The following is a 26,371-nucleotide window of genomic DNA, read 5'->3' as shown; positions in this document are numbered from 1 at the left end:
TCCCTGAAATGTCCCCGTGACCAAAAAATTGCCACAGACGCCCAAAAAAATAGAATGTAAAAATGTTATTCTAACAAGTCTGAATAACTTTCCAGAGGAACAAAGAACCCACTTTTGAAGAAATCTAATGGGCTTGATTCTGTCTATAAAATTTGTTCGGATCATTCATTTATATGTCACAATACAACGTGAGATCCTACTTTTATTTCCTTTCTCTCACAGTGACTACACTTGCACTGAAAACAATAAAACAGACAAACTTTGGTTCTAGATATGATTTTATTTAATCTGCTAAATCGTTGCTCTATATATTCAAATTAATTCTGTAAAACATAATGTCAGATTGTTATCTGGAAATTCCTGACAACAATCCATTAGTTATTATGAATCTAATAAGAAACTAGTGTACTATTCATATTAGAAATGTGTGGTGGCTGGAATATCTGCAGTGTAAAGGCTATTTGGGCTTTTCAAAGTTTGTCTGTCAGCAGTAGTGATACCACAGGAGAGAAAATGATGGTAAGCACAGAAGGAAATTTTGGGTCACTCAGTTATCTTGTTTCAGAAAATTAGATGAATTTGTTTTGATTTAAATGTTTGAGTCTTTGTTATATTAAAGCACTTGTTATTCTGTTATGATTATATTATGACAAATTATTTCCAATTGTAATGTCATTTTCCATGAAAAAAATGGAATGCCTAAAATAACACAAAAAAAAGCCATTTAAATATTGTTAGTTTCTCCTCCACTTGCAAGTTAAATCCCAGAAATATCGGTCCAATTTGAAAAAAATGATTTCTGTTTTGATGGGAATATTTTCCAGTGAACTATAAAACTATCAAAATTTATCCAACATTCTCTACACTTTTTGTCATCAATTTCCATATTCTTCCATGTCAGTTGCCTCCTTGATTCAACTGGGACACAAATAACTAAGCTTAACAAGTAGTCTTTAATATTATCCTTGAACATAGAAGCAATCATAATACAGTCATTATTTCCAAATTGAGACTTGGTATTTATTTTATTTTATTTTATTTTATTTTATTTTATTTTATTTTATTTTATTATTTTATTTTATTTTATTTTATTTTATTTTATTTTATTTTATTTTATTTTATTTTATTGCGTTAGAAGACATTTAGACAAGAATTTCAGGATAAATTAGCTAGTAAGATGATTTTAATAAAGTCATACATTGACAAAATGCCATTACTTTACAGTTAGTTTGATATTCACGCTTATCAAATGCAGACACAAATAGAAAGATACCAACAGCCTGAAATATTTTCAGTGAGAAGAACAATGAAAATATTCTCACAAATAAACAATAAATCAAGTTTTAAACTGTGAAGTTTGAGGCTATCCTCAGAAAAATAATAAACTAAAAATAAAAATATCGTTCTCCATTGTTATGAGCAAATTATGCACATTACTCCAAACAGATTTCATTGAGGTGATTTAACCACAATCCATGTTTTTTTGCACTTGCATGCCTAAATTTTATGTATCGTATGTACAGAGACGGGAAAAAGAATATTTCTGAGATATAAATATGCATATGCAAAGCCAAGTACAGCAAGATTGAATCATCTCCATATATTCTGTAACAGGAAAATAAAAAGATGACAGTGAGCATCAAATTAACTTATTTTACTAGCTTCTCCCTCCAACATATTTTAAAATGTGCAAAACAATGTAATTTGTTGTGGCATGCTACTCCCTGTGTTGCTATTAAGCTATCCAGGTGATGCTCTCTTGGGAATCCACTCTGAACAGAGGCCTAATTCAAGACTGGATCACAACATCTGCACCAGATAGAATTTGTCATCTTCTGTCTTCAAGCCCATTGGCTGTTGCTTAGCAACCAGTCAATCTCACAGAGTATTTGGCATGACAAATTAGTAGCGTTGTTACCATGACAACCAGCTTTGTTACTTAATTAAATTGATTTGAATCAGAATTGGCTTTCGGGGAAACAAGTGTGTTGTGTGAAGTAGTAAACATGAGCTTGCAGCTAACCATTCATGCTTTGATGTAGTAGTCTCTAAAATCAACACCATCAGGATGAAATTCACAATCAGATCCTAAAATCACTGTATACAGATTTGCTCAAGATTTTCACTGCCTTTTCCAGATTTTTATAGAACTTTGAACGTATTTAGCAATGGCCAAGTAAGGAAGGAAGGAAAGGAGAAAGGAAAGAAGGAAAGAAAAAGGAAGAAGGAAAGAAAAGGAATGAAAATAATAATCAAAAACAACAACAACAACAAAAAATAATCCTGAGTTGCAACAATTTCCTGGTTAATGCTATGATACCATAGGTAAGAATTGTGGAACTATGGTACAATGTCACTGGAGACTGCACTGTTTAAGAGTGAAAAAGAAAGAGAAATCAGATTATGTGATGTAAAATTATACGAGTGGAATTTCTTCACATTCTTCCTCTTACTACTCAAGTTACATTTTGACTACTGCCTTGGGGGTCTTGGCATTCACCATAATATATGGCTGTGCCTGGTTAGAAAAGTGAAGGAAATCCTGTTTTCTGATGCTTATCATCCAAGCATCACAGATTTAAAATACGGCAAGCCAGAAATTCAATTTCACACTACTGGTAGATTTCTTTTTACAGAAACACCTACACCGTTTTTAATTATGTTTTCTACCCTTCTTATCCTCTTTTCAGAATGGCAGAGGCACAAGATTAACACATTTATATGTTACATATATTTAATGAATGAAATCTACACGTTAAGTATGAGTACAGCTGTGGCAGACTTGAGATATGCAATCTCAGAGTTTTTCAGTTTATCTCTATTTTATCATGGGTAATGTATTGATGGCTGCTGTTGCTATCCTTTTCAATCTTCTTGCAAATTTAGCTGCACAAGTCAAGTTGTATTTTCCTTATAAAATATTAAATGAACTGCTTGGAATTATTTGAGATTTCTCATTATGTGTGACTGATTTAAAGCTCAAATGTGCTGTTTTGCATGGATGTTCCAAAGCTTAAGCCTATGTAAACAATAAATGGGAAACATCAACCAAGTGATGACTCACATGGGAAACTGCAAAATGTTGACAAATTCTAAATTACAAGGTGCTGTGTGGCCTTGCTACATTGCTTGTGTGCTATCTGTAATTCACACCGCTGTCATTAGAATATGCACACAGCCCACTGAATCTCTCTAAAGTAGATTTTTATTTCTTTAGACTTTATTAACAGGGTCTCAGTCTTAATACATTCTGAAAGTTTGTTCAGAAGCTTCTGGAATAATATATATTGTTTAAAGGGAAGAGGAAGCATTTTTGTATGTTCAGCTAGTAAAAATAGCAAAGATGACATAGCATACCCCTGAATGAATTCATACAAAATATTTTTCTCTTAAAAACTTTTTGCCTCCATAAAACTTAGTAACTGTGGAACAATGAATTACAGCAATGCCAAGGGAAGTTTCAAATCCTTTGATGTCTTCTCCCTTGTAAATATTATACATTATATGTAATACACAGGTACTTTTCTTTACTTACAATTCACTTTGAAAAATCCTGTAGAAATACCACTGTCCTTCTCTTTGTTACAGCAGAATTAATAATAGGAACTGGCATCTTCATTATACAGAGAGGAAATGTGCAGAGGGAAAATTAAGTCACTATCCAAAGTTCAAAACTCTTGAGTCACTGTTGAGGTATCTGCCACACACAGCAACCTCAGACTTCAAGTTTGTCCAGCTAAAATTTTTATAACATAAGGTATTTTAAAAGTTGAGTTTCAAGACACACTTTTTTCATTAAGAAGTCCATCTTATTTTTCTATGACTGGAGGGAAAACAATAGACTTTTAGGGAGAAAAAAAATAATCTGTTTAATATTACACTGCACACGGCAACGGGGTGGAAACCAGATGATCTTTGAGGTCCTTTTCAACCCAGACCATTCTATGATTCTTTATTTTTCTTGTACTTTTGCTCATATACTTATTGACTGCTGAAACTGTCAAACACTGGAAATAAGTGTTCTGAAAAATAGAACCAATGTTAGTAATAGAGAAGCTAAAAAGCAAAAAAGAAAAATCAGAAACAAAGTAATTTGGAAAAAAAAAAGACATACATCACATATACATATATATACACATATATACAACATATATACATCAGTGTAACAAGAAGACTGGCAATGCCTCACTTGTTGTATGGCTAACTACTTATTTCAGTCAACAATAGCATTCAGCATCATTCAACAAATGTATGGTTTCGAAAAAAAGATAGTCATTTCTTCTCAGATGAATGGAAAAAACAAACAAAAAAACCCCAAAAAAACCTTCAGTATTTACACCATGGCCTGTTGGATCCAATGAAGGTATGGCCCCAGAAACAGGCTTTCTCTCAGAGAAGCAGATGGTGACACTGCAAGAACCAAGTCCTTTGCTTTGGTGGCCAGTTCAGCAATACAGATGTTTAGGTCAGCCCAATGGCATATAGAGAAATCATCTGACCACCCAATCTGATTAATTATGCTACTTGCCCTCAGGCAAAGTGGGCAGATACATAGTAGACTCTGTCCATTCCTATTTCAGTAGCTTTGTTAAATAGTCAGTATGAATTCATTAAATTGGTTTAGCCACAGCTAACAGAAGTCACAGTTTTATGACATTCTAATCTTTGTTCATATCTTTCAGGGTTAAGTTAAAGCAGAGATATATATGCATGGTTCATTGTTTTCAGTGTTTGTCATCACTTATTGCCCTTCTCTGTCCCTTCAAATGAATAAAAGATTGGAGCCTATTTTTCCGTTCAAGGTGAATGAGTAAGAAACTTTGCTATTTTTTAGATGTTCTAATATTCCTCTGTAGCTGTCCATCCTCTTCTGATTCACTTTAGGAGACGATGGCTTACTGATACTTTTCTTATCCACATCTTAAGATCATTGGCGCAATCAGGCAATTGAAAGAATGTCCCTTGTCTCCTCTATGAAGAGCATCATATGTGAGCTACACAAACACCAAAAGATACAGTAGGACTTATTCTGATCTTTCTTAAAGACAGGTAGCTCTGAAATAATGTCAGGAAATTAACATTACAAAGCATTTAGATCCTTATTGTAAACACAAACTCCATTGTACTCGTAAATGTACAAACAGAATAAAATATTGTACAGAGTCACAAGTTAAAGATAAGGATCTTGGTCATAAACATAAAGGTAAAACACAAAAACAATGAGAAAATTATTAGCCAGTGTGCAATGCTTCAGTCATCGCATATCACAGGATTAATGTTTGAAAAGTATCAAGCCTAAAGGCTGGTAAATGTCATTAAAAATACCTTAGATATGATAAATAAGTGAGAATATATCTGTGCAGACACTAAAAATACATGTTTTATCAGAATAGTATGTATTTTTCAGCAGCGTAAAACATTTTTTCCAAAGACAGAAAATAGGTTATTGTAGAAATTGTATTGAATCCTGACAACACTTTTAATTGTGGTCGGTTACAAAAGATTGTTTCTCAGATGAATTATGTAGAAATCTACTGGGTGTGAGGACTAAGGATGTTTTAAGGATGAGCCAGATTACAAGACTGATTGACACTCAAGATGATGATGAACTTGATCAAAAAGAATAGAGAATAAAGATTTTTTTCTTATACTTCTACAAGGATGAGTAAACCTGAGGTGATAGTTACACCAGACTAAATGAATAAGGTGACCAATACCTTTGATATAGAGGAAAATAATATCAAAGAGTAAGATGTGGTACCACTGAATATGTTGAAAGGAAGTGTGAAATCATGGACCAGAGACAAGATGAAAAGGAAGATTAAGGGAAACAGGAAAACAAGAGACAATCATGGAAGCTCTCAGCAGAGAAGACTTAAAGCACGGAACTGATTATTGAGACAGGATAAGGACAGAGCACTAATTCTGATATTTGACTAAGAATTCTTAATGTCTTTGGTGTTTGTTTTTTTAGCTGGGAGGAAAATGGTAGAAGTAAGAACATGAACCTCAGACATATATGATGACTGTTTCTTTAAAAATCTGAGAAGGAAAAAATCATAAAATCACAGAATCATAGAATCCTTAGAATTGGAAGGGACTTTTAAAGACCATCTAGTCCATCTCCCCTGCAACAAACAGGGACATCCACAGCTAGATCAGGTTGCTCAGAGACTGATCCAGCCTGACTTTGAAAGTCTCCAGGGCCAGGACTGCCATCACCTTTCTGGCCAACCTGCTCCGGCGCCTCACCACCCTCATTGTAAAAGACTTTTTTCTTATATCCAACCTACTCTCTTTGACTTGAAGACATTTCTCCTTGTTCTATCACCACAGACCCTGCTAAAGAGTCTGATCCCTTCTTTCCTGTAGGTCCCCTTTAGATACTGAAAAGCTGCCGTCAGGTGACCTCGGAGACTTCTACACTCTAAACACACCCAGCTCTTTCAGCCTGTCTTTGTAGGAGTGGTGTTCCATTTCTTGGATAATTTTTGTGGCCCTCCTCTGGAGGATCTGCTCCATGATCTTTCCTGGAACAGAGGTGAGATTGATAGGTTGATAGTTCCCAGAGTCATCCTTTTCACCCTTCTTAAAAATGGGTAAGATGTTGCCTTCTTTCCAGTCACCAGGGACTTCCATAACTTTTCAAAATCATAAGCAAATAAAATAAATAAATAAATAAATAAATAAATAAAAGTAGCTGTGCTAGAAGTACAAGAAATGTAATTAATATGCTTTCTAAGATGTAAAAGAAGAAAGATAAGAAAAAAATCATGACAAGTGTCAGAAAGCCATATAAGGAAGATGAGAAGATTTGCTAGGAAAAAATAATCAATAAGAACTCAGGAGAGAAGGAACAGAAAGGTCAATACTGGGAAATTGTACAGCAATTCCAATATTAAAGTGAAGATAATGGCAAGATTATTCCCTGATAAGAAATCTTGGATTTTTTTTAACTGCTTTTCAGTTTTCTAGACTGTGCATGGAAAATGATGTGAAAGTGGTAAGTAGCTGGTAGCTTAGGAAAAACTAATTGTCATTGACATCATTCAGGTTAGAACTATTAGGGTTTTATTAGAACAAGTTTATGATGATATAACAGTGTAAGATGAGATCAGCCTAGCAAAGGTCTTGGCTGGAGAATCAGTAAGAAACTGGAAAAATTGACTATCCCCTTTATTGGGATTATTATTATTGATGAAGACAAACTAAATACTCTTTTATTGCTACTATCCTTTTAGATTTTTTAAAAACTTTGCCAATATCAAAATGACATGTTGCTAGGTTACAAATTCAATTTCCTACTCCCATTGATTATTTGTAATATAACCTTACAGTAACATATGCACTTATATATGTAAATACATATGCATTTATATATACACACATTGCTATAAAGATACCTTGCATATCTCCAAATAGATACTAAATTTGTTAGAGAAAAAAATGTAGCCAAGCAGACCTATCACCCCATTTTTATTTATTAATTATAGATTTTTTTCCATCATGCAATACAAATATATAGAATTCTGCAATATCTTAATGAACTTTAAGACTATGCATTCTATCTTGCATTCTTTACAAATCACTTAATAAATATTGCATTACATCAAAAGAATATGTCTAAGGACATACTTTCTTAATAGAGGAAAACAAAGGACAAAGTTAAGGTTGAATGCACAACACTGAAAGGAAATGGTGTTGAGTGATGACGGATTATATTGCAGTTAGGAGGGAATGCATGTTTTCATTCACAGAATCACAAGGCTGAAAATGACCTCGAGAGGTCAGCTAGTCCATCCCTCTGCCCTAAGGCAGAATCAACTACACCTATGTCATTCATGACAGTTACTTGTCTAATCTACTCTTAAAGACCTCTAATGATGGAGATTGCACAGCTCCCAGACAATCTTTTCCCAGTGCTTCACTGGGCTTTCTGTTAGAAGACATTTCATAATGTCTGACTATTCCTTGCCCCAGTTAAAGCTCATATAGTCAGCAAAAGATGTGTTCATTTCAATATTTTTAAAAATATATATTTTTAAGAATAAATCTGGTACTGAGTATCAATTTTACATCTGTGCAGGACAGAAAAGATGCGTTAAAACATTCTGTGTCTTTACAGTTCTTTTAAGAAATTGTATCTGTGAGGTTAAAGGTGAGGGAGTTATGACAGATCAGTTTGTAACATTTTTTTCTTTATACTCATTGAAATAAACTTCTGCTCCTTTGTGTGATTGTAGTTAGTGCACATTCAAATTAGGAATATTTTTATACGAAATATAACATTTCAGGGCACTGGGGACAAAGGTTATGTTTTACAGTGAAATCTGTATCCATGTCTCCAGCTGATACAGATCACTGCCCACTGGCAACCACAGAGAGCAAAGAGCACCCTGAGGAAGTGTTACACTTCACTCGCGGTCAACCAAAAAGTCTGGCAGTGGTGACTCCACACTTAACTTTTTAGGTTTCTGTGGCTGTAATTAACATCACAGAGCCTTTCAGGTAGCACGTTGGTTTTGACCAATGCCTTGGGAAACAATGATGTATAAAGTGTAATGAATTAGAAAAAACAACTCCAAATATAGAGGAAATTACACAGCCTAAACACCTTTTTTTTTCCTTTCTTTTTTTTCTGCTGTTTGTTTGTTTGGAATTGGTTTAATTTTTTGTTGCAAGTTCAAAACCAATCTAAGTCTTCACCTGATTCTTAACAATTCTAAGATACAATAACAACAATTAGGTCAGGAAATTTCAGATATCACATTATTAATAAGAAATTACATACCATGTGACTGCATTAGTAATAGTAACAGAAGAAAACAAAAATAGAAAAAGTAAAAATATGTTTCTAGTATGTCCTTCACCCTCCCATAAAGATATTAAAAATCCATTCCTTCTCTAAAGAGAAATAATTTCTTTCAATCATCTACAATTAAAATACTGTGAGGAAGTTCTTTCAAGCCAGTTAATCTGTCCCTGTCCCTGATTTTCAGAGTTTTTACAAAAAACTCGTTTTTTGTTTTTTTATTTTGATCCTTTGTCAGTTCATTCATGCCTAACATGCAGAAGTCTGTTTCTTCCATGCTACTGTTGGTTTGCACCATTTATCAAGGAAGTTGCAAAAGCTGATTTTCCCAAATGAATACTTATGCTTTGAGGCCATTATCTTCATTTACTTTGTACACTAAGTTCTTCTGATCTCTATGAAAATAATGTAAACTTAGTAAAGCCCTCTGAAGTTGCTTCACTTCAGTGAAAATTAGGGTCCACTTTCAATATGATAATCTTTCATTTGTGATGTTTGGTGCCTGTGTAAGACAGAAAGGAGCAATCTGAGAAAACTGGAGAGCAATCTGAGAAAACTGGAGAGGTTCAGGGGAGTGGGATATGTTAGCTAGTACCACTAACATTTGTTCTCCAAACAAACTGGAAGATCACTGATCTTAGACAGAGCAGTGATGGTAGATTTCCCACAACCAGATTGCATGCAAACTCATTTGTTTTTTCTCTTTTTCCCCTGCACAACCTGTATACCACAATCTAATCTGGTATAGCCAACAGGATTTACTGTCATGTTTAGAATGTCTTTTAAATAGTGATTTACCCTCTCTTAAAATAAATACCATTTGCAGCAGATAGTCTCTGGCTTAGTTTTGTTTTCCCTATCTGACATGAGGATCCCATTTTCCCCCTAGTATGCTGACAACACAACTTCGTTAAGGCTGGTTGGTTCCATTTGCATTGGACATCTCTTCTGCATATAGATTGATGAGTTTAATCAGCGAATCAGGAGAAAGACTTGGACATCAATCAGTGTCAGTTTTCTCTCTTTCTAATTTCTGATTTGCTACTTCTAGTTATCAGTGCAATGAAATGATACCAATTTAAGATAAAATCTTAGAAATAATGCAAAGTTAGTGTAAAATTTTCAACAGGCCCAGGAGACCTACTGCATTACTATCACTGATACTTTGAAAAAGATACACCATATTTAAATGTCAGGAAAAATGAGGAACCTTTTGTTCAGGGTTCAGTAGAGAAAATGCATCTAGTAATGTCTGAGTTGATCATGTTGAACCTTCTGTTGTCTTAGTAGTAAAGCAAAAATAATCCTATGCATTTCCATGCTCTCCTAAAGAAAGGAGAAATACATTTTGTATATTAGAACAGTCGATTTTATCTATAAGAGTAAATAAAATACACTCAGCTCGGTTTCCTATTGTCAGTGTACGCAGAACATCTTATGTATCTGTTTTCACAGCAAACTTGGGATCTAGGAAGCATTTCATTTATTTATTTATTTATTTATTTATTTATTTATTGCAAAGTAACGCAAAGTGAGGTCGAAGTCTGGAACACACAAGATCTGTGTGCTTTTATCATGCATTTGGAAATGAATTCTGAACAAGTTAAATAGGAGCTTTCCAAATTCCTCTGACTACTACTCAAGAACCTATATAGGCAAAGAATCAAACTAGATTCCCTCCAGCTAATTCCAAGCAATGCATCATTCTTACTCTGTTGGAAAATATCATCTAATATATAGACATTTGCCAATAGCAGATTATTTTCATTACTGTGGAGAAAATGAAGCTATTGTTTCCTTATTCTTAGGTCACCTTTATTCTCACAAGTTTCCTGATTACACCAAGCTGTAGGGTGTGGCTGACACACCAGAAGGACCTAGACAGGCTTGAGCAGTGGACCCAGGTGAATCTTACGAGGTTCCACAAAGTTAAATGCAAGATGTTGCACCTTGCTCAAGGCAACACTCACTACACAACACTACTATGAGCTGCAGTGTGAGTGCAGTCCTGTCAAAAAAGACCTGTGGATACTGGCGGATAGCAAGCTGGACATGAACCAGTCATGTGCCCTTACAGCCCAAAAAGCCAACCATATCCTGGACTGTATCAAAAGCAGCGTGGCCAGCTGATCAAGGGAGGTGATCCTGCCCCTATACTCTGCACTGGTGAAATCTGACCTGGAGAACTGCATCCAGATGTGGGGTCCTCAGTCAGAGCACATCCATGGGAGTGTCACAAAAATTATCTTTACCCACAGTGATAATGGTTACTGAGGAATTCCTGGCTATCCAAATGCAACCAGTCTTTGGTATAATGATATCTGGGATACAAACAAGTCTTTCAGACAGGATTTGGAGCCTTACATCCTTCAAGAAGAATCCTGAAAATATGCTGAAATACAAGTCCATAGGACCAACGTTGTCTTAACAGGAAGATTTCCAACAGTATCTGTTGCATTCCATGTGGGTTTATTTAGCACTTCTATAAACACAGAGAAATAAAAGTGGAGGTTGTGAATGTAAGATTATTTCACAGTTATTTTTAAATATATTTAATGTGCTGATACTGTATCACCTAATACAGCAACAGTTCTTGAGGTGTTCTGAATTTTACCTCCCAGCACCTGTCAAGGTTGCTTGATGGCTTTCTAACTACCAAATGATATTATCTCTCTTACGTATGCTGACTTTTCTTTGCTATATTCTCCTCCTCTTTTTCTCATAGAAACAAAGCCAGATAGATGATTGTACAGGCACTGAGCATCGCAAAGGCACTTAGTGTCATTTGAGCTGCCCTAGGTTATTCCTGCCTAGCTTCAGCTGCCACTTCAGAAAGACATAGATCTCCTGTAGGTGCGGCATCGCATCTGACAGCCGTATGTGGATGCCTTAGGGTACATCAAGAAATACTAGATGCTAATGCATGGAAAAGTGAAACAAACCCTCCCAGAGATACACTGGAACATGTCCTGCCACCCTGGGCAGGTTCCTGGGGCAGCAGATTCCCAGAACTTCTCTGGAGAGGTGGGGTAGGCTGGCTGGATCCCACAGAGGCTGTGTACCAGGACTCATCACTGAGAAGGGGGGCTGGGGGAGGAAGTTGGGGAAGTCAGGCTTCCTGTATCTGCCACTATATGCTGAGCCCTGAAACTGCTGCTGTGGGTATTGAATCACAGTAGCCTTCCCAGAATGTCTTTGCAGTCAATTCACCACTCAAGGGAAAGATTTTCCCTTTTCCCTTACATTTCCCTGCTGTGGAAAAACTTATCATCCAGGCTAGAGAAGCTGGCTCAGGGGTCCTGTTTAAAAATAATCAACAACATAAAATATGGGGCTGACCACACTTACACTAACATCTAACTTTAGAAAGGAAAGAGAGATTTCAGATGAGGTTAAGCTCTTCTTTTAGAGCAAGCTCATATGCAGCAGGCAGTACTGAAATTCTTTGGCTTATGGGGCCCTACTGACAAATAGCTGCATTAATTGAAAAGAGTTGTCCTGGAAGTGGCTACATACCTGATCATGTGAATGCAGAAGCTGAAGAAACCTCCAGGCACACACTCGTGGTTTTCACACCTCCCCGATTAGTGACTGAAACCAGGCCTTTTGCTTGTGATAGATTAATCAAACCTCCTCTCAGCCCCTAATTGGATGACAATCAGGTTCTCAGGGTGTGCTGGATGGGGGAAAAATTCTTCTTCCCTTATATTTTATGTGTCTTTCATTTCTGGCCGAGCTGTCTTTTTGATATCTTTTTTATGTGATTCATTTACTATGTTACAGTTTCTCCTCCTTTAAATGAGCTGCATATTTTCACCCAGCATTACTAACTTCCATCAGTTTTCCACTGAAGACACAACCTTTTCTTCTTATTATAACAGCACAGCTTGCAAAGTGATAGTTAGGAATCAGATTGTGTCAGCACTCCCATTACAACCCCCCATTTTCAAGGAATCATTTTTAGCGTGTCCATGGAAATATACTCAGGACTTAATGTTGCTATCTAGGTCTCGTTCAAAGAGTGAATTTCCTTTTCCTTCACACAGCTGAAAAATAAAATATTTGACAACCTTTAAACTCCAGGAATATAAACAAACCAGCACAGGGGAGAACATGACAAATCTATGAGGCCAAGGTTATCGCAGTGTTCGTCTGGCCAGTTCCTTTTCCATCCCAGTTCTTGCTAACATCAGAAGCCTTATCTTTCCTCATAATGACTGTACATCTAGCCAAGGATGCATCAGGTTCCTTATGAATGACTGTTCATACTCTGAGTTCAATTTGCTTTGTGGAAGAATTAAAGCTCTTGAATGTTTATTCAGACTTCCTAGGGATCTCTACTTAGCTCTTCTCCTTACTCATCAGTGTCAGGTAAAGATAAAATATCCTTGATTTCCATTTCCTGGACTTTGTCTATTCAATTACTTAAATTTAATACTGTTTTTTTCTCCACTGACAGCTGAGGATTTAAAGCTGGCTTGAGATTATTACCTGAATTCAAGGAAATAATAAAATGGGCCCTCAAAGGGTCCATCTTCCTCAATAATCTTTCTTTTTATTGATTCAAGAAGAAACAGGGTGAAAGTATTATGAGCTTTCTTGATTCAAGAAGAAACAGGGTGAAAGTATTCTCTGAACTAGTTTTACTGTGATAGAATTAATAGTAACAGCACTAAACAAATTTTCTGAATGACTTCTGATTTCAGTCATGCAAAATCACTTCTACTTGCTTTCACATTCTGTTGCAGCTAAACAATGACTATGAAGAAAATGTGCCTCTAATTGTATATCTGTTATTTATTTTTTTCCTAATTTATCCTAGGAGAATTGAGGTACTTAAACTGCAGCGCCTTAGACTATTAAACTCTTGCCTTCACAGAACCTGAAACACAGCTCCAATTCATATACCAACAAACTAGGAATGTTCTTTGTCTGGTGAACTTACATTTTATTCAGCACAGGTCCTTTGTACCAGCACCTGACTCTCTCACATGAAGACTTAATTCCACGCTGAAATAGTCTCTATCCTGCCTACAGGTGTATCTAGGTCATCTATACCCTTTAATCCAAATTCTGTTCTCTTTCCAACACCACTTTAAGTGTAAATATCATCTTTGTCTTTAAGGTTTCAGCTAACCATGGTCCTCTCTGTTTTGACCAAAATTTTTTATTTTTTTTTATTGTTTCCTTAACTATACACACAAGTTTCTGCACAATTTTAAAAGGAAAATCATCACAATTTTTTCATTGTTTTGAACTCATACTCACTTTCTTATTCTAAACTGATTCTTGCTATAATTTCCCAGCTAATAGACAGGCTGCAAGGAATCAGTTGCTTCTCACAATCTTCACCCAGAATCACATGAGTCTTCCTAGAAACTGTGTGTCTGGAACCTGGTATGTCAGTACAAATGTTGTACTAGGAAGACTAAACTGTATTCTTTTGGGCTTCTTATACTTTTCTCCAATTGATTAAATCTTTTTTTAAACTTGATCTGCAACATTATTTCAGCTCTATGTATTAAAATTCTTGTAAGAAGCCATTATTTCTTTTACTACGTGCAATACCTAGTTTCTAATTGCTTGTGAGGAGATCCTATTAACCAAACAATTGTATTACTAAACTTAAAACTTAACAAGTACAGTAATTTTCCTGACCACTATGGTTGTGTGTTCCACTCATCTAAACATCTTTACTTGTTTAGGCTGTTGCTTCCATAGACAAGGATCTTTCTTTTGGATGTGGGGAGAATATATCCAGAAGGCTGTAAGCCATAGTTTACAAAGCTTTAATCATCATTATTCATCTTGGTTATAATAGGGAAATAATCCTAAACTAGGTTCTTATTTTCAATAGCCCAATGTATTTATCTGAACTCCATCGGGAACCTCTTTATTAACTTTATATCTAATACTTAACTACTAATCTAATACTAACCAGGAAATGTTGTTTATATTTTCTAATTTTTAATTTTACACTTAGTTTATAATTGTCTTAAATATAATGTGGTTTTCTCATTTCAGTTTAATACCTAAATGCACCTGAACTTATTGCTGCCATTCTTTTCAAAGTGCATTAACAATTTTTATTTTTTTGCCTGTGGATGCAACTCTTTATTTTAAGAGAATATTTAAATTTTTACTCTCAGGCCTACATTTGAGCTTGCCCATCTGCTGAGTGATAGAAAATAAGAAACAAAATTGAGTGACAGAAAGATATATGCACTAAGGTAAGTTTTGGCTTCTTCTGTAACTAAATGTTTCCTACATTATTTCCTACACTGCTATAGATTTATTGTTGTGTACTTAAGAACAAATTTAAATAGTGATGCTCATAAGTTTTACTATTTGAGGAAATAATTATGAATTTTTTCAAAGAAAGAAGCACATAGCTGAAATTGTCCATGTATTCGTCCTTCAATGACTAGTGGCTACTTGAGAGAAAATGTGGGAGATGACATGAAGGAAAAGATCATCTGTGTATAGCTGTTCACTGAGATAATCCTTGTTAAAGTGGTCAGAAAAACCCTATACATTTCACATAGTTAACTGAAAAATGAATGTCCAGTTCCTGGCTCCTCAGATGCCATAGGTCACCTTCCTCTGCGGTCATATTTGCATGATATCATCTTTGACTCAGAACTATCTAAAGACATAATTTGACTTCAGACTCCCACACTCCCAGGTGTAGCCTTCAGGGTATTTGCCATAGGTTATCCTCATATTATATTCCTGTGCTTCTGAAGTTGACCTTTTAGTCAATTTTTACTCCATCTTACTTAGCATCTTTGCACATCTATAACACCTTCCCTTCAAAGGTCCCAAAGGTCATTACAGCCATCAATAAAATAAAGGTGAGATTTTCAAGGGCACAAAGGGCATTTACGATGACTCTTCCACCTGATTTTCAATGAGACGTGAGCATATATCTTTCATTTTTACACCTCTGAATATTTCTGTTTGACGCACCTCAGAAGGATGTGAAGAGGTTATTATCCCCATTTTTCATAAGGGGAAACTGAGTCACCATAGAAGTTTGTAGACTAGATGAAATTCACAGCTTTGTTTGCTTGGAAAGTCACCAATGGGAGTTGAAAACCAGTCTGCTATCCTAAGTATTAGAGCATCCTCCTGGACACACCTTCCCATTTCCTTCTCTTTCCTAAGTTCAAATGATGACTCTGACTTGAAAAAGAAAGGACCCTTGTTTAAAACTACTCCAGCTTCTTCAAGTCCATTCTGAGCTCTTAAATCTATTATAAAAGCAAACTACTTGGAATGTACCACCAGAGCCTGAAGCAAACTTTTTTTCAGCTGTTCTGGTCTATTGGGTTCATATGTATTCAGAGCTTCAGGCATTTTATGTAGCCAGTTGATTAAATATATATTTAGAACTTTTTAATATGCATATTAATTACCCAGTAGACTAGAATGACTCTTTAGGAGCAATTTCAGCCTATTGTGTAGAAGCATTATAAAAATCCCTATGAAAAATAGTAACCATACATGTTTAAATGCTTCTCCTCCCCCATTGCTGGCCCCCTTCCCTGCTCCCTAAGATACCAAAAACAAGTTGTATCTTATCCTGGATTAATCATTGGATGAATTTCCATTATTGTATTACAAGGATGCAAAATCTCATATTAAAAAGGATTTTTTCTCCTAGACAACAAAGTGGCATATTTTCCCATGTGAAGATTGCTACAGAATCAGGACCTTTAAAAAGCAAAAGATAGCAAATCCATTGCTATTACTGTTACTGTCCCAGTAATTTTTAAAATATGAAATTTTCTGGAGGGGATTTCTGAGTAAGTTTTTCTATGCATTTCACTTTTATAATAATTTTTAGTACCATATACAGTGGTAGAGAGTGGAACAGTCTGAAACAGAACAGGACTAACCGATACTGATAAGACTGTAGGTATATCCAAACAGGAACAGCCAAGAAGAGTTGAGGTGGGAGGTTATGGGGGTTTGTGAAGAGTCTGGGAAGACTCCATGCCATATTCTTCTTGCCGGTGACCTATTGCTCATTCCAAAAAACACAAAATTATAGAATCTTAGAATCACCAAGGTTGGAAAAGACCTCCAAGATCATCTGGTCAACAATCCATCTACCACCAAGCCATGTCTCTTAGTATAATGCATAAACTTGAACACCTCCAGGGACAGTGATTCATATACCTCCCTGACCAATCCATTCCAGTGCCTGACCACACATTCAGAGAGTTAACTTTTCCTATATCCAACCTGAATTTCCCCTGGCATAGCTTGAGGCCATTCCCTCTAGTCCTATCACTAGTTATGTGGTAGAACAAGCAACATCCAGCTCATCACAACCTCCTTTCAGTTAGTTATAGAGAGCAGTAAGGCCACCCCTGAGCCTCCTCCACATTCCATGGAGCACGTTCACACATCACCTGACATGGATATGACTGATACAACTGTGTGCAGCCACTCCTTTTCTAACTCCAGCAGTACTCTTCTTGCATACCATATTGGTGATACCTCCCAAATACTGAAATTCTCTTTTTCTTTCACACTCCTTATAACCCTGTAACTGCTTGAAAAAGCATGCTGGCATTCAAGGGTTAAATTCTGCCTGCTGGTTTTCAGACATTTACAGCAATTCTTCAACTGACTGATGTGTTAGAAAAGCTTGAAAATGAATCCTGTGTTGTTTTAAAGCCCTCCCCATCTCTTTCCTGAGGGCAATGGGCAGAGCAGCACATCGTTTCCTAATACTGACTGTAAAAGCTGCACCCAGCAAGTCAAGTATCAAGGAAGATAAATGCTCTGTTAACCTGCTCTGCTGTTAATAAAGGAATGCAGTTGAAGTGTGCACTGATGGACCATGAAATCTGAGGAGAGCCACAAGGCACTCTAGGTGAGAAATATGCACTGGGAGGTCACACAGAATCTTTGATGTTTTTGTGAAATTAGCACACTATAAACTGTCAGACTAAAATATTAGATTTTGACCTTTTAAGTCAATCATATCACTTTTTATCTTGACAATCTTTCATTTGCAACTTGGTCAGAGAATTTAACGTCCTTTTCGTGGTAAAAACAGGTGCAAGCAAACCCTCTGGGAAGGAGTGAGCTATGAAAACCATTCGTAATCTTGTACTCTTGCCACACAGTCTCACTTCAAATGTGGTATATATGTGTTAAGCTGAAGCACAAATAATACCACTTGTACATCTGCCTGAAAAACTCAGAGAAGATAGTCTGCACTGTTTATCACAGGCATGTTACTTTTTGAAATGCAAACTAAATCCACAGTGAATTCTCAATGAACAATTTTCAACACAAACTCTCAAATCAACATTAAATCCAATAAGCCACTAATCTGGGTACAGAATAAAAGTAGACAAGGACCTTATCTTTTACTTGCCTGAACTTCAGTTGCACTCATTTTTTGGAAAATACAGAAAATTTATTAACACTGCACTTTTTCACGACATTAAAATTGCTAAATATCTCCTTCCATGTTCTTAAAGAACAATAAGTTGAAAGCATCTTCAGCATGATTCATTCAGATACGTAGTATTGTTATTATTGTCACCATGATGGTGTAAGATCACAAACTAAATTAAAAAAAAAAAGAGCCCTGTACTCTAAACTCACACATTTCTCAAGAAAAAGGAAATAGCTCATTATATAGATGAGATAAAAATATTAGGCCTACAGAAGTTAAGTGATGTTAAATTAAACTATTTAAGAAAAATGATTGTCAACCACTATTATGTTTTCATATAAGAAATTACACCTTTCCTTTCCTATGAACACCCAGGAAGAGGAAGATGATAAACATATGGTGAGACTGGGACAAAAATTAATGGAGAATAGCCCTGAGAAAAAAAACTTGGAGATTCTGATGGATTGGAGATGGATCAGATGGCTGGACATGAGCCAGTACTGCGCTCTTGCAGCCTAGAAGGCCGACAGTATCCTGGGCTGCATTAAAAAAGAGAGCAGCAGGGAGAGTTGAGGAATTGTCCCCCTCTACTCTGTCCTCGTGAAACCCTATCTGTAGTACTTTGTCCAGACCTGGAGCCCCCAGTTCAAGAAAAACATAGAGCTGTTGAAGCAGGTCCAAAGGACATCATGAAGATGATCAGGGGGCTGAAGGACTTCTTCAGTGAAAAAAATTTAAGCGAGTTAGGCTTTTTTTTTTTTTAGCCTGGAGGCTCCAGGGAGACCTTGTTGCTGTCTTCCAGTACTTCAGGAGAGCTATAAGGAGGAGGGAGACTGACTTTGAACATGGGCAGATAGTAATAAGACAAGAAATGTCTTCAAAGTACAAGAGGGGGAGATTTAGTTAAGATATTAGGAGGAAATTCTTTACTGAGAGGGTGATGGGGCAGTGGCATAGGCTGCGCAGAGTAACTGTGGATACTCCATCCCTGGAGGTGCTAGAGGCCAGGTTGGGTGGAATCCTGGGTAGCCTGATCTAGTGAGTGGCAACCAGACCACAGGAGTGGGTTGGAACTAAGTGATCTAGATTCCTTCCAACGTAAACAATTCTATGATTCTGTGATTGCCCTGGCCACCAATCTACTCTGTAATGCTTACTAGCTTTCTTCCCCACTCCTTAACAGGGTAAAGCTTGTAGAACTTCAGTTGCAGTAAAATGGAAAAAAAAAAAACTGATCATGAAACCAAACAGAGGTCATTGACTTAAATTTCACTTAGTCTATGATGAGTCAGTGTCTCCATAGACAAGAAACTTTAATCTCAAAACAATCCCTGTATTCAGTCTGTACAATAATGCTATGATGCAATGTGAGAGCAAGTAGAATTATGCTATATATTGTAGGGTTTTCTTAGATATCATAGCATTTAAGGACACTTTAGTCTCTGGCTGAAATCCATCTAAACTCACACAATTTCAGAGTTGGAATAAAATCCAAACCAAAATAAATAAGTAAACTCAATCATTTCATTTAGGCAAATACCTGCTTTTCATAAGTGTAACAAGAAATTTTGTTTCACATCACCATTTGAATTTTTCTTTGTGGCTTACAGTATTAAATTCCTTCTCTCATATATAATTCATAGCTGCCCACAGGACAGTTCTCAATTTTTCCAACTCCCACTGTGTGACTGCCAGTGTCCTGGGACTGTGTGACAATACAAAGCAGGAGATTTGTCCTTTCCCAACAGTTCTGCAGCTCCCTCTCAGCAGCAGCACTTCCGTTGGCCACAGCAGGGGTAAGTGAAAGCTAGCTACTGTTGAGAATAAAGAAGCTGCATTTCAAGGAAACAGGGATGAGTGTGCAGTGAGGCACTTGCATGACTTGGAGGAAAATGCAGAGACCCAAGTGGTAACAGCACCAAAACTAGAGAAGTTATGGAAGGAGAAGTTGAGGAACCATGTCAGGCACAGGAAAAACAGTCAGGAAGCAGGAAGTTGGAAGAGAGGAGATAAGAAATGAAAGCTGGATCACAACCTCCAGATATTTTAGGCTTTTTAAATAAACTGACAGAGACAAAATATTTGTTGCCTTAACTTTTAGTCCCTACAAAACCTTAGGGTAGCCCTGTTGGCTTCCATGCTCGTAACACACATACACAAATAATTTCTTTAAAGCAGTTTAAGTTGTCTGTGTACACTACCATGTGCTTTTGAAAACTGCTGCTAGTCAAGACATTGTTTTGCTGTATGAGTTTCAGCACTGGGGCTTGAGAAGGCCTTGGCATCTTCTCCACTTGCTAAGCACGCTGGACTTGTCAGTCTGACTCAGAATGGGAAAAGCTTTGTCACAAGTGAGGAGTGTTGGACGTTCTCCTCATAGGTAACAGTCTAAGTGTGAAACAAAGTGAATAAAATCACTTTTTCATTTTCAGGCAGCAGTTTTAGTCCTCAAGCATGGTCCCATGATTTACGGAAGAGGCTCAACTGCACTGGTCACAGAAACATTTGAAAAGACATTAAATTAAAAATAAAACTTTTTAAGAAAGAAGAGAAAGAAAATCAGAAAAAAAGAAATCAGAAAAAATACACTTTCAACAACAAGTTTCTTTTAAAAGATTAAGAGAAAATTATTTTCTCTCCTAACTCACAGGAATCTTGAGAATGAAAATAGAGACTTTAATGGTTGATGGCATTGTATTCTCCACCTGATGAGAGCTCAGAGAAGTGCACAGCAAGTGTGAGGCCTTTTTGTTTTGACTTCGCTTTTACATCTTGAGCATAGGATCTTAGGTGCTGCAGTGATAGATCCTGGGAAATAAAGCTAGTGATGAAGAAACCTGAAAGCCCATCTGTTACATACAGATGTCACATATTGTACAGAGATGAGAGGCTTTACAGGGTGTATGTCTTTCCTTTAAACTAGCGGGAGGAGTTTCTTATAATTGAGAACAGATGGGAAAAAGAAGGGAAAAGCACCCATATCATCCTCCTTACTGTCATTCTTCAAGAAACATGGCTTGCAGTTTGCATTTTACTCATGTACCTAGGTTTCTACCTGACACTGTGTTGTCCACTGTTTAATAATATCAGATTTTTACAGAAACTCCTCATTTTAAAAGACACGTGAAACAGCAAATACACTGTTAGTAGCTAAAGCATAGCTGCACAGGAAGTGAGCTCTAGCACAAACTAGGAAGTGGCTGATCCACCTTAAGATGGCAAACCTTACAGTTTATTATTATATGTCTTTAAGCGAAACGATATATATTTATTTTAGCCTCATCAATGGGTCACTAGCTTTTGCAGATAGCAATAATAATGGATTCAAGTTTAGGAGAGAACTTCTGATGTGTTGGTTTTTTTTGTTTGTTTATTTGTTTTCAGTCTGTTTCCTGGTGGACTTCTTTCCCCGTTGTTAAGCCACAAAAGCCACAATCTCTTTAACAACACTGTGCAAAAAATTGTCTTTGCACCCATGCCTGGTTTTTCAAAGACTATTGCAGAGACAGTAAAGCAACATCTGACTATAATCTCAAACAACTATTCTGTTCAAACACTTGGGTTCAGCAAAAGTACCCCAAATTTATCATGTCTTCCATCAGACTCAAAAGCTATAATTCTCTAATGCTGGATTGCATATCTGTCTTAAGGGTCAAATGCATCAGGCTCAAAGTCTGGATTAATATACGGGTGAGGCAGTAAGTTTGCAGCAATTCAGGAATGTGCAAACTCAAAATATTCTTTCTTCCTCTCGCCTCCCTTTGTTAATTAAGCACAGCTGCCTGCCATCTCCAGTGTGAAATAGCCAAAGCAATTCTACGCTGTTGAAGCAAGCTCCACATGTGAAAACTGAAATGTTAAGTAGCTTTCCAACAGATAAACTGCATGTTCATGACGTGGTACACACTAGAAAAGAGTGATGCGTTCATGATGATACTATGCAGTTAGTTGATGGTAGGTAAGACACTGGAATGAGCTGTCATTAGCCTGTCTGTCATCCATGCCACCTTCTCTAGCTGCACTGGGGGCCAAGTCATGCATGGATATTTATGTTTCAAGACATTCTGGTTTATACTGTCAAGCATGGGGAGCAAGAGTAACCCATCACAGCCATACCACAAGAAATCACACTAGACTTGCTGCTGGAAGCTTTTCACATCACTTACATCAGCTGAAAATTATCATACTTAATCCAAACAGGAAATGGTTTGCTCACACCACCACAGCCACCATGCACAGTAGGGCGTTCCTGTTAGCACAGAGCTCAGCAACAAGGTTCAAAATACAGATAGAGGAAAAGATATGGTGCATCACCTCAGGTGCAAATATGTATGTCAAAAGAAGGCAAATGAACATTAATCACAAAGTCTATCACTTGTGTAAATGTGGCCAAAGGCACTTGCATTCTTTTTGCTCTTTTTGAGCTAAGTTTATGCAGTAGGGGGCATCCTGCTACAGGAAGGATTTCGGGGGTGAGGTGAGCGAGCAACCTTTAGCAAAGCAGTCAAGATCTGATTACTAGAAAGCAATCCTTAAATGGTTTATCTGGAAGTGGAGATGGATCCAGAAATTGTCAGTTCATATCTGCATTTCCCAAATACCTTTCAGAAGACACCAACTGCATTTGTTTATCAGGACTCATAATATCCATGCTGCTAAATCTGCCTTACGTAAGCATGCCTGTATTGTGACACAAGCTGACTGGAAAGATGAAGATCACAACTCTCCATGTATTTTCATTTCAGTGTGATTAAGTGCTTTGCTATTCAAGAGCTGCATGTTTATAATTATTTGCAGTAACAAGTAGAATAAAACAGAATTTTTGGGGAGATGAATTAAGACTATTGTGGTGATAAGACAAGGAGAAAGGGCCACAAACTGAAACATAGGAAGTTCTGCACAAATGTGCATGGGAACGTCTTCACAGTGAGGGTGGTAGAACACTGGAACAGGCTTCCCAGAGAAGTAGTGGGGTCTCCCTCTCTGGAGACATTCAAGACCCTTCTGGACGCCTATTAGTGCAACCTGGGCTAGGGAGCTGCTTTGACAGAGGGGTTGGACTCGATGGTCTCTAGAGGTCCCTTCCAACCCCTACAATTCTGCGATTCTGTAACACATAGGTACTTATGTAGATATGCAACAACTGAAATTGCCCAAATAAGCTTTGGGAATCTTAACAAATTTTCTACTTTGTAAATCCAACCATAAGTCTGTATCGTCTAAGACCACAGAAACTTTAAAAATCTCTTTCTATAAAAACTACTTCAGAATTTAGGAGATCAATACCTCTTGAATTTGTGAACTCCCAAGCTCTCAGATTTTACTCTCTTGAAAAACTATAGTTGTTCTGAGAATCTAAAGGACAAGGTTCTCTGCTTTCCACTAAGCACAATGAAAGCAGTCAAGGTCCCTGAACAAGAAATTTTTCTTATTAATAAGGAACTGACTCAAAACTTTTCTATGTCATACTTCCTGACTACATTTATTGTCAGGTTTATTCATGAAAGTGAGTTTCAACTGCATATTTAGTGAGAGAGAACACCTACAATAATTCACAGCATCATCATAACAATTAAGCAAGTTCTCAAGACTTACAGGAGCATAGACCTGTGATTATATGCACAAAATTAAGGATCTTCATTTTTCCTTTTTAATAAAGGAATTAATAAATTCATTTATTAATTCACCTTTAAAAAAACTTAAGCATTTTTTTAACCTAGTGCCTGTATTTCTTCTTGATCTAACCTTCTTTTCCAATTTTTATTGTATTCTTAAAGTCCTCTTTATCTCAGAAAAGATTGATAATAATGGTCTGTAGTTAAATTTTAAATTTTAATAGCAAACAGATCTGTATTTCCCTACCAGACGTAATATTTATATTATTATGTTAGAAGAAAAACTGTTATTTCATAGCAATTCTGACATTGGCTGTTTCATGACTTCTACTTCATCTATAAGATGTTTAAAAGTGTTTATTCTACAGCTGGAATGAGCTTGCAGATTCTGTGTGTATGTGTGCATGTGTGTGAAGGAAAGAGAGAATAAACATGAAAAGTTGAAAGATTTCCAGATAAAACTGAAATCGTTCTTGATTCATTTTTTTCTAGCATTCATGTGAATTAATCTTTACTTAAGTTTTACAGTTTTGTCTCGAAACTCTTTGGTCTTCAAAGGCAATATATTTATGTTTTTCATACCTATGCTTCTAGGTAACTCTATTTGCTTGGAATTTTCATTTATTCTGCAGAATTTTAATCCTCCTCTAATAATTCACTCAGTTGTGTATCCCAGATAAAGCCTCTCTGAAATCATTGAATATCTGTCTGAATACTGGTAGACATGGCCCAAAATGCAAAATAACATTTTTATTTACAGTAAGAACTTTTCTATAGTTGGAATCTTTATTGTTTTCTCATTTAATAGTTTGATCTAATATAACTACAGTTTTTTAAATATCATTTGTATGTTTTGAAGTCATGAGAATGTTTAGACTGATTTATCCATATATAATGATGAAATTTTGATATTTGTGTGGCAATGTTGATATGAATATATTTACTAAATGTCATTGGGGCCTATTTATGACTATTTTAACTGTATAATTTGTCCAGTGCCAAAATAGTTTTGTCATAATTCTTTTTTTTTTTAAATGGTAGAAGCCAAATTTTTCAATATTTCCTGTTTTTATCCACAGGATCATTTATTAATATCATAGAAGTTCTGGATTTTAAATGGAATATTAAAAATGCAAATGCAACAACACAGTTGTAAAAGTGGGTGAAAAAATCTTTCTTTGTAATTTTTTCAAAAAACATATCACATACTTTTCATCTACATTACCATTCCAATTACGCTTTCAGAATGTTTTTTTAATTCATAAAACTTCAGTCAGTTTTTTTGTTAATTGACATTAAAAGGCTGCTCGTCCTGCTAGATTTTAGTGTATGCCATTGCATTGTACATTTAAATATGTAAACAGTAAGACAGTATACATATTTTAAATAGAACTCAGAGTGATCATCTTTATAAACCAACAATTTGAAATTTCTAGTTATTCTTTTAAGCAACAGCATATGTCTGAAGGTGTGATTTTGTTTAGGTGTATGCACAAACATAGTATCCCTATCTGACTAATTAGAAATTGTGAGACACTTAGGCAAATCTTAACATAGCCACCAACCTCCAAAAAGGAATATCCTGTACTTGAATCACTTATCAGATTTTTCTGAAATGAGTATGTTTTTATGCATTTTATTGTATATTGTTAAAACAGGAAATATCTTTGTCAGAATACCCTCTTCTCTGTATGCACAAATTTTCTCAGGGCTGACTATTGTTTAAATATGGAACACTAAATGTAATGTAATTTAGAGCCCAGAAAGAAATTGAATAGAATATGACTTAGTGTCTCGTGTTGCAATAAGCAGAGGCATGAGAATGATATATTACCAGTGCTAGATATAGACATAGAAAAAACAGTTGCTTTTTCATTCTCAAGCAGAAAAAGCTGGATGTTGGCATTCCTGGAGCAGTATGTTCCCATCCCTACACCTTTGTACTCAGAGGCTGCTGGAGGAGAGAAACCAGTCAGTTGGACAGTAGGGTGGTTGATAGTTCAATGTCTGGATGGAGGTCAGTGTCCCTCAGGGGTCAGTGCTGGTAGTCGTGCTCTTTAACTTCTTCACCAATGACATCAACAGTGGGATTAAGTACACTCTCAGCAGGTTGTGGATAACACCAAGCTGTGTGGTGCAGTCAGCACATACAAGGGACTTGTTGCCATGCAGAGAAAGCAAGACAAGCTTGAGCAGTGGGCCCAGGTGAACCTCATGAGGCTCAACAAATCCAAGTTCAAGATCTTACCTGGTCTGAGGCAATCCCTAGTACCAATACAAAGTGAAGGACTGAGCACAACCCCGGTGAAAAGATTCTGGGAGTACTAGTGGCTGGGAAGCAGGACATGAGCAATCAGTGTGCTTTTGCAGCCCAGAAAGCCAACTATATCCTGGTCTGCATCAAAAGCTTTGTGTCCAGCAGGACAAGGGAGGTGATCCTGCCCCACTACTCTGCACTGGTGAGACCACTCCTGGAGTACTGAATCCAGATGTGGAGGAGGCATCAGTACAGAAGAGGTGTAA

The sequence above is a fragment of the Cyrtonyx montezumae genome, unplaced genomic scaffold (assembly GCF_038088225.1).
Source record: "Cyrtonyx montezumae isolate F1298 unplaced genomic scaffold, pur_monq_1.0 scaffold_10, whole genome shotgun sequence".
NCBI classification, from domain to species: domain Eukaryota; kingdom Metazoa; phylum Chordata; class Aves; order Galliformes; family Odontophoridae; genus Cyrtonyx; species Cyrtonyx montezumae.
This window is presented reverse-complemented; position numbering follows the sequence as displayed.